The sequence below is a fragment of the Musca domestica genome, unplaced genomic scaffold (assembly GCF_030504385.1).
Source record: "Musca domestica strain aabys unplaced genomic scaffold, Musca_domestica.polishedcontigs.V.1.1 194, whole genome shotgun sequence".
NCBI lineage: Eukaryota > Metazoa > Arthropoda > Insecta > Diptera > Muscidae > Musca > Musca domestica.
In genome coordinates this window covers 1-9,766 of record NW_026712247.1, presented here as the reverse complement: position 1 = coordinate 9,766, position 9,766 = coordinate 1, and the positions used below count along the sequence as shown (strand labels likewise).

Here is a 9,766-nt window from a genome sequence, read left to right as displayed (position 1 = left end):
ACCCTCCACCATTTGGAACGAATTAGAAATTTTCAAAAAAATAAAATCCATTAAAAATTCTGTTAAAATGTTACAAATATCGGAAGGTGCCGATATATTGCGGATATACGATATCGTGGACCTATTTTTCTATTTCAGGGGGTAAATTACTCACAAATACCTCCTTGTGTGGAATTTCAGACAATTCCATCGAAAAATGTGGCTAAAATCATCAAAATACCGAATATCGGGGGGTACCTTAAATGGGGCCTATACGATATCGTGGATTTATATAAACAATTCTCTTTTAGGCGGTGAAGTACTCACAAAGACCTCCTTGTGTAGAATTTCAGAGAATTCCATTGGAGAATGTGTCTAAAATCATCAAAATACCGAATATCGGGAGGTACCGTCATATGGGGGATATACGATATCGTGGACCTATGTAAATAATTCTCCTTCAGGGGGTAAAGTACTCACGAGAAACTCCTTATGTAGAATTTCAGACGATTCCATTGAAAAATGTGGCTAAAATCATCAAAATACCGAATATCGGGGGGTCAAATGGGGGCTACACAATATCGTGGACCCATATATAATTCTCTTTCAGGCGGTAAAGTACTCACAAAGAACTCCTTGTGTAGAATTTCACACAATTCCATTGAAAATGTGGCTAAAATCACGAAATACCGAATATCGGGAGGTACCGTTATATGGGGGATATACGAAGACGCAGACATGCTCAGACACTTTTCTGTCATAGGCTGTAGTATCCATTACGAACTTCAAATACCAAATTTGAAACAATTCCGGTGAATAATGTTGCTAAAATCATCAAAATACCGAATATCGGGAGGCACCGTTATATGGGGCTATACGAATACGTGATTCTGCACTGACACTTTCCTGTCTTAGGCTGTGGTATCTATTACGAATTTCAAATACCAAGTTTGAAACAATTCCGGTAAAAAATGTCGCTAAAATCATAAAAATACCGAATATAGGGAGGGTACCGTTATATGGGGACTATGCGAAAACATGCACCTGCACAGACAATTTTCTGTCTTAGGCTGTAGTATCCATTTCGAACTTCAAATACCGAATTTCAAACATTCCGGTGAATAATGTTGCCTAAATCATCAATATACCGAATATCAGGAGGTACCGTTATATGGGGGCTATACGAAGACGTAGACCTACACAGACAATTTTCTGTCATAGGCTGTAGTATCTATTACGGTCTTCAAATAGCAAATTTGAAACAATTCCGGTTAATAATGTCGCTAAAATCATCACAATACCGAAAATAGGAAGTTACAATTATATGGGGGCTATACCAAAACGTGGGCCTGCATGGCCCATTTTCAAAACCAAAAGTCCTGCAGACATAATATACAATTCAGTAAAATTCTATCAACCTAATTCATTTCGTTGAGTAGCTAGATTGATTTCCACAGACGGACGGACATTGCTAAATCGACATAGAATTTCATGCTGATCATGAGTATATATACTTTGTGGGGTTTAAAATTTATATTTGTGGGGTTTAAAAATATATTTTACAAACGGAATAACAAAATTAATATGCCCTCCAAACTCGAAATGCAACTATATTTTTGGATAGATTTTTGATAGCTCTTCGACAACTCAAGTGCTCGTTGATAGCGTGTCCAGTGGTTATCCATAACTCGTCGATGTCATATTGTAAGATAGAACGTCGATGTCCAAATGACCTGAATTTTAGCACATCCGACCGAATTCAGTCTAAAAGCAAGTACAGCAATTTGAAGAAAATAGATGTAGCTATAATGATATTAGATACCGGACATCAGATACTGCTTGAAAATACCTCTGCCAAATTTTGCCGAGATCGGTTTAGATGTTTATATGGATTCGATAAACATCTTCATCAGATTTTACGGATATTGTTCACCATATTTGCAATATCAGCCCAAATTTAATAGATTTTTCCATATCCAACCTAATTTGGTGGAGCTCGGTCCGGTATATCTATTGCTCCAATAAATAGTTTTTAATATAATCGTTATCGAAGTCATATCATGCCCTATCCATCAATGTTATTTGATTCATAGGTTCACATAAATTCCTAGTATAAAATTTTTTGTTACTTGAGGTGTACTAAATACGCACAGTGGTGTAGGATGTTATATAGTCGGCCCCGCCCTACTTTTGACCTTTACTACTTAATGGTTTCGATATTAGAATGTTTGGTTATTTCAAGTTCTGGAACATAAACTAAAAGTTTTTCAGAAAACACTGGTACTGGTGCTGAAAAAAAACTAAGAGAAATTGAATTGTGATTTATAGACAATTGTGATGAAAAATAATACTTTTTTCCGGTCTTTAATTGGTAGACGTTGAAAAGTATTTCATTGTGTTGTGACGAGCGCCATCTGTTTATTGTAATCTACAATTCGAGGGTAAGAACGTCATTGACTTACAATCAATGTCGATAAAACCGTTCTCAACTATTCGATGAACTGTTGGCAAGTCACTTAACGTACATTTCTACAATGCTACCACCTATCGGTGCATAGCACAAATATGACTATCGATACATGGTGGCAACACTTTTTGGCGTGCAAGACTTTTAACAATGTGGCATTACCAAAACGTTTCAGTTGTCAATCGAACCAGTCAAAGAAATGTTTATTTGCCACTCTGCACAAAAGATTTATGGAAAATACAATTTTGAAGAAGAAAATATAATTTATAGAAAATAAATACCGCGAAAATGTTCAAATTAAGTGTTCAATTAACTGTGATAATAATTGTCTTAAGTTTATTCCATTCATCGGATGGTAAGTGGCCAAATAATGAAAAGTAAAAGGTTGTGGAAAGTGGTCAACAGAAATCAAGTTCGTGTCTTGTTGAAGTCTTTTGTTGTGTTTAACCAAAGTCAGGCAGACAGACATCTACGTACATACCTACAATTATACAAAGGCACATACAAACCAATACCTATGTGAAACGAGGAAAAGTGAATTGGTGCGCTGTACAATGTTGGTAATTGTGATATATTCGAAATGGTACCATGTTGCTCTTTCTTGTTGGTGGTGTTAATGTTATGTGTTGTTGTTGTTTTTATTTTTTTGTTGAAGTTATTATAACTGTTATGGGTTTATTTATTTGTCATTCTCAGAGTTTTCTTTGTACAACTATGAGTAATAAGACCATCAAATAATGTAGTTTCTGTCACTTCAAATACTCAATGTCGAATGATTAACTTCTCACTTCCTTTACCCTCTGGAAAGACCCATTGGCAAAAGAACTAGCCTCTGTAAACACAACGACTGCACACACATGCAAACGTGTAGTTTTTTCTTTGGTATTTTAATGAAGGTGCGTTACTTGTTTTCTAAATGTTATTTCTTACGGTTCTCGCTTAGGAAATGTCAAAGTTTGAATTGAGTGACTGAAAGAGATTATTTTAAGGCAAAGTGTATTAAAAGAGAACTCGCCTGGGCGAACCCAATATTTAACTTTAATGATACTATTTCAGTTGTTGGAGTCTACTCCAATAAATAGAGTGTCATATTGGCAAAAGTTTGCCAAGAACCCTTAAGGAAAATATGGCAGCATTTTGTCAAATCCCTGGGACTTTTTGTTTCAACTACTCATTAGAGATAAGTTCTAAATTAAATTTTTTTTTCGCAAGTTTTAATGGCAAATTCTTTAAAACAGGTTATAGAAAATCAGTCGGATTTGCCGACAGATATATACCCTCAGCCCAAGTAGATTATAAAAATATTTTTGGACTTCTGTTATGACTATTCAAATTGTTGACCCTCTATAGAGTAGTTTCCGAAGGAATGGTCAATATTGCCCATTTCGCATCGGACCTAAATAAATATGATATAAATATTGAGACGTGCCAGATTTGGATTATATATCGACTACTTCCTTCACTTTATATGATATATGTTATTTTTAGAAAATGCTAAAATGTGTGTGAGGTATCAGATAATTTCGACCGAAATATTAAATTTCATACTCCACCTAATACAGATAAAAATATTTATATGGGCAAAATTACAAGAAAATCGAAAATTTATATTCAATTTTATGCGAAATCATAAATCCATATTCATTTCGAGAGATATATTTAGATATAGTAAGCTGTAAAGAATCGCCGACTGTTTCGTAAGTTATTACTGATAAAAGTATTGAAAATTGTGACGCTTTGTGGGTGAGGTACCAGAAGGAGGATTTATATCATCTTCACAGCAGATCTTGTAGTAGCAAAAATATTTGGATGTGTGAAAATTGAAGAGAGTTGGATGCTTATCTCGCTTTCTGTGAGCATTTTGTTTTTCAAATCTTGAACTCTATGTGGAGGAGGTTCCAGAATGAATGGTCCGATCTCTACCATCTTTATAACAGATCTTGTGTTGGTGGAAATATTGAGATGTACCAAGTCTGAATGGAATCGGATGTTAAGTTCTCGTTTTATGAGCTTCACGGATACTCAAAATTTTACCCTTTTGGGGGAGGTACCAGGAATAGACCCATATATTACATCTTCACACCACATCCTGGATTAATAAAAAATATTATGATGTGTGTAATTTGCAGAGAACTAGATGCTTATTTCGGATTTACCAATTTAGTACCATTTAGTAATTTTCGTACACCTTTCCAAAACCAACTTTAATTTGCAAATCTACCATCTAAATATTCAAATGCGAAACTTAAAAAAAATTGGTGAATTATGTCGCTAAAATCATAAAATTACCGAATATCGGGAGGTACCGTTATATGGGGGCTATACAAAGACATGGATCTGCACATGGTACAATGAAGAGAAGGTAGGTCAACTTTGAAAAAATGGCAAGTATAGAGGTTTACCTGTTTGGCTTGTAATGTCAGAAATAGTATCAAAACAATAAAAAATCAAACAACTTGTTGCATTTATTTTGAATAAATAATTGAAAACGCGATAACTGAATGAAAGGTCAACCACTTCTTTTCAAAATCATGTACTATATATCTCTAAAGGATTATTTCGCTACAAAACTCTAGATTTTGTCGATGCATACGTTGAAATAAACATTTTGAAAACACCCGAATTTGAATGTTTTCTGAAAATTTTTTTTTTTGTTATTGAAAAGAAAACACATACATAAACAAATAAAGAAAAAAATTGATATCATATGGTATCATAGCCCTACCCTTCATATCATTGTACCATGGATCTGCACAGACAATTTCTGTCTTAGGCTGTAGTATCCCTTACGTACTTCAAATACCGAAATTGAAACAATTACGGTGAATAATGTCGCTAAAATCATCAAAATACCGAATATCTTGTTTTACGAATATGTTTCTATTGACCAATTTCCGCATAGCTCACATAGACCTCACATCACCACTTTCAACGACATTATCTCCCAATGTACTTTATATACATTTAAATTTTCTTTTTTTTTTCATCTTATTACAGCATTACTTCGACGCTGCTTTCAATGTCGATCCCGTGGAGAATTAGGCAGCTGTAAGGACCCATTCACATTCAATGCCACCGATGTGGAAAAAGAATCTGGTGTTACTGCGATTCCATGTGCATCGGGCTGGTGCGGAAAGTAATTGAAGGCGGTGGCACTTATGCCGTTGATGGTAAGAATAATGAATTTGAGATTTAGTATTTGATCCACATCCACATATCGTTTTTCTTTTTTTTTTTTCTAGATTACGATCAGGCCATACAACGGATGTGTGTACAACGTGGACCAGACGACAATCAGGATCGATGCGCCAATACAATTTACAATTACAAACAAGTTTATATGTGTTTCTGTCAAGGTGATTTGTGCAATGGTAGCGAGTCGATAATAAATCACAAGAACGCAATGACAATCCTGGGACTGAGTGCAACCGTATTGTTAGCCGTTTACAATAGTTATTTATAACAAATATTAAAAATATTGTTTAAATAAAATTATTTTTTATCAGTGTATGAATAAAAAAAATTATAAATTATTTCTTTAAAAAATCAAACAAACAACAATTACATAATTTTGGAACATTTTTTACTGGGAAAACGGCCTGTTCACAATATAACGTACAGACAAAATTTAACCGATTACAATAGGAGTTTGCTATAATTCAATAACTTGTACAAATCAAGGCTTATATGAGATCGGGCGGTAATCCCATCTGCAGTGCGATTTTCTAACACATTTTTATACCATTTTATACTCCACATAGTATGGAGGGTATATTAAGTTTGTCGTTCCGTTTTTAAACACCTCGAAATATACTTTATTAACCTCACAAACCCCCGATTTAGCGATCTCAATCCGTCACTCTAGATTCCGAACGAAAAGAAGTAGGTTGATAAAATTTTTACTCAAATGTATATGTCTGCAGGACTTTTGGTATTGAAAATGGGCTATGTAGGTCCACGTTTTGGTATAGCCCATATAATGATACCTCGCCATTTTCGGTATTTGGCAATTAAAGCGACATTATGCACGGAAATGTCTCAAATTTGGGATTTAAAGTTCGTAATGGATACTACAGTCTAAGACAGAAATTGTCTATGCAGGTCCACGTCTTCGTATAGCCCCCATATAACGGTACCTCCCGATATTCGGTATTTTGATGATTTCAACGACATTATTCACCGGAATTGTTTAAAATTTGGTATTTGAAGTTTGTAATGGATTCGATGGCCTATGATAGAAAATTGTCTGTGCAGATCCACGTCTTCGTATAGCCCCCATATACCAGTACCTCCCGATATTGGTATTTTGATGATTTTAGCGACATTATTCACCGGAATTGTTTTAAATTTGCATTTGAAGTTCGTAATGGATACTACAGCCTATGACAGAAAAATAGTTCGTACAGGTCCACGTCTACGTATAGCTCTCATATAATGGTGTCTCCCTATATTCGGTATTTGATGATTTTAGTTACATTGTCTACGAATTTCGCATTGGAATATTGTAATGGCTTATGACAAAGTGCCTATTCCTAATATACGGCTATATTCGGTATTTTTAAGATTTTAACAGATTTTTTAACGAATTTTAGTATTTATTTTTTTTATTTATTTATTTATTTATTCATCTTATTATTTTTTCTTTTTTTTTAAATTACCAAATTTTTTTCTAAATGGTGGAGGGTATTCAAACTTCGGTCCGGCCGAACTTACAACGAAGCTAGTTTACAGTCAGCTTAAGACCAAGATAAACATTTTTTTAATGAAATAGACTTTTCGAAGGTATTGATGATTTTGAGTAAATTTAATGAAGTTCAATTTTTCTTTTTGGCTCTGTAAATGGGCTTTTAGTAACCAAAACACAAATCAAAAAAAGTAATAATAAGCGTAAGGATAAGTAAATATTCTAGCAGAATTTTATTCAAAAAAGAAGAAAAAAACTTATTGAACATTGTGACTTCTAAAAAATAATAAATGGAATAATATTTAACATAATTAGTTTTTAGTTTTGATAATATACGTATTTAAGTATGCAAAGTTGTAAAATAATAAAAAAAAAAACAATATAAACGACAGCTTCACAACAACATAATATTAGTAAAATTACCATAGATTTAAACTAAATAGGGATAGATAGGTAGAATTAAAGGAAGTTACCCAAAAGGAAGAAAGGAATAATAAAAGCCATTTTTAATGGAAGCAATACAATTAATCCAATTCTATTATATTACTATTTCCAGCTCTGCGGGTGGATTAATATGGCTGGGCCATTGTCATTGGGGCCTTCCGATTTCAATGAATCAACAATTTTAAATAGATTATTCATTTGTATTTTATACATTTTGCCCGTACGTTGCAAACATCACGACGATCTTTTTCCTGAGCCAGTTTCAATTCCAAATCATGTGCGGTATTTTGTAGTTTTTTATTGAGTAAATTTCTATGTTTATACAAAAAAAAAAAAATAAAGAAAACTAACAACATAAATATTTAATAACAATGATATAGAAAAGTATTTATTTTATATTTAATATACAACGTTGAAGATGTGGACGAGGTGGAAGTAGTGAAGAGTAAGATGACAAACCTTTTTGCAACCAATTATCATGCTTCTCTTAACAGGCCGGACATGTTTTCGTTTCACTTAAAATCTCTTTGGGATCCCTGAGTACACATTTGCAGGCACCTCTTCTTCGAGTTGGCACTGTGGGTGCTAGTGGGATTTACATTGTTCACATTGCTCCAATATATAACCTCCTTTGAAGCATTCATTGATGTACGTTTATCATCCTGAGGACTGCGGAAGCTGAACGAGATGGAGGAGCTGCAGTTAACATCCGAAGCATTGTCAGCACTGCGCCTTTTATTGCGTTATTGGGTATGGCAGCTTTCTTCACTTGTGGTGATAGAAGGAAAGCTTTACGCTTCTTTTTCGCCTCGGGCTCACTGTAATTGGTACCAGAGGCCTGTAAAGAAAGAAATTTGTAAAGGTTATTTATAAAGTATGCGGTTTGGGATCGGTTCCAAATCATGACTTACCCCATAATGATAACTGTTATTTTGAACACAACGACGACGTCGTTTAGAACGTCTTTGTTGCATATGAGCATACACCTCAGGTGTAAATAAGTCAAATATTCTCAAAAACATCTCTTGGCATATTCTTCGGCCTTGGTGCGAGTTTCTTCCAATTCATCGGGCCAATAGGCATGTGGTGGTGTGGGGTCCTCTTGGGGTTCCCTCTTCAGAGGAAGAAGAAACTTCAGGTGATTTGCGAAGCTTTGCAGCTGCGGCGGCTGCAGCGGCAGCAGCGGCAGCAGCAGCAATGGCAGCCTTGGATGGTCTTCCCTTGGTAGCTGGTGGTTTGGTGGGAACCACAGCAACGGGTGTGGTGGTGGCGGTGGTGGAGGAGGTAATGGTGCTGAAACAGCAACAGCGGCTGGTCCTCTAACAGCTGCTTGGCCTTTTTAATGCCTGTCTCAAATTCATACGACTCATCTTCACATTGGTTGACACCGGCTGTTCCTCCTCTTTCTCCTGCCTACGTTGATTGTAAATCTCAGCTAATGTTGAAGTCTTTTCCAGTTTGGTTTTGACATCAGTCACAAACTGGTGGCACTGTTCATTGAAACACGTTGATTCATCGGCTTGAGCAGTGATGTTTGCGGCCCACTGGGACTGGTCATAACCATTTCAAATTTCTTCAGTAGACTCTCACCGTTGTTGTGGGCATTGCTACTACTACTACTAACAGTGCTTTGTGGGTATTCCCTTTTTTGTCCCCTTTGCCTTTGCTGCTGCGTTTTGGCAATTTGTTCCATAATATTTCCATCGTCATCTAAGTTAATTATCTCTACACAATGGCCATCTCCTTTTGTGTAAGTGTGTTGGAGGAGATGGTGGTGGTGAGGCCACAGCTTGAGGTTCCCTGTACCTCGAAATATTTTTCTATTAATTTCTCCTCACTATTACGATGTGTAACTGTTATGGGCTGTATATATCACTTGTATCGCTAATAAGTGGTACAATTCACTGGAAACCATAGCATTGGTAGCATTTACGTCTGGGTATGCCATTCTTTTTAAGCATTTTATAGAATTGATCGATAATACGACGTAACGAAGTAGTAGAAAATTTTGTTCAGCATTGATTTCATAAATTTCCGATTCCAGTTCATCTATGATACGTTTCTTCTGCTTGGGATCCTAAACAAAGATTGAGAGGAGGAAAAGGTAAGTTAATAAAAGTTTGTATTTTTATGTATGTATAAAGTTTGTATATGTATATATTACATTCCAAAAATGAGGACTGAAAGTGAGA

The 9,766-nt window shown here is 35.2% G+C and overlaps 1 long non-coding RNA gene and 1 pseudogene across 1 annotated transcript; one reads left to right on the top strand and one right to left on the bottom strand.

Annotated features, from left to right (window-relative positions):
* The first annotated feature begins 2,657 nt into the window (after positions 1-2,657).
* Positions 2,658-5,961, top strand: LOC131802081 (uncharacterized). Its single transcript, XR_009342028.1, has 3 exons — positions 2,658-2,801; positions 5,444-5,616; positions 5,689-5,961. It is a non-coding gene; the product is annotated as an uncharacterized LOC131802081 (long non-coding RNA).
* A 2,253-nt stretch (positions 5,962-8,214) lies between these two features.
* LOC131802080 (uncharacterized) lies at positions 8,215-9,651 on the bottom strand (annotated as a pseudogene).
* Between the last annotated feature and the right edge of the window lie 115 nt (positions 9,652-9,766).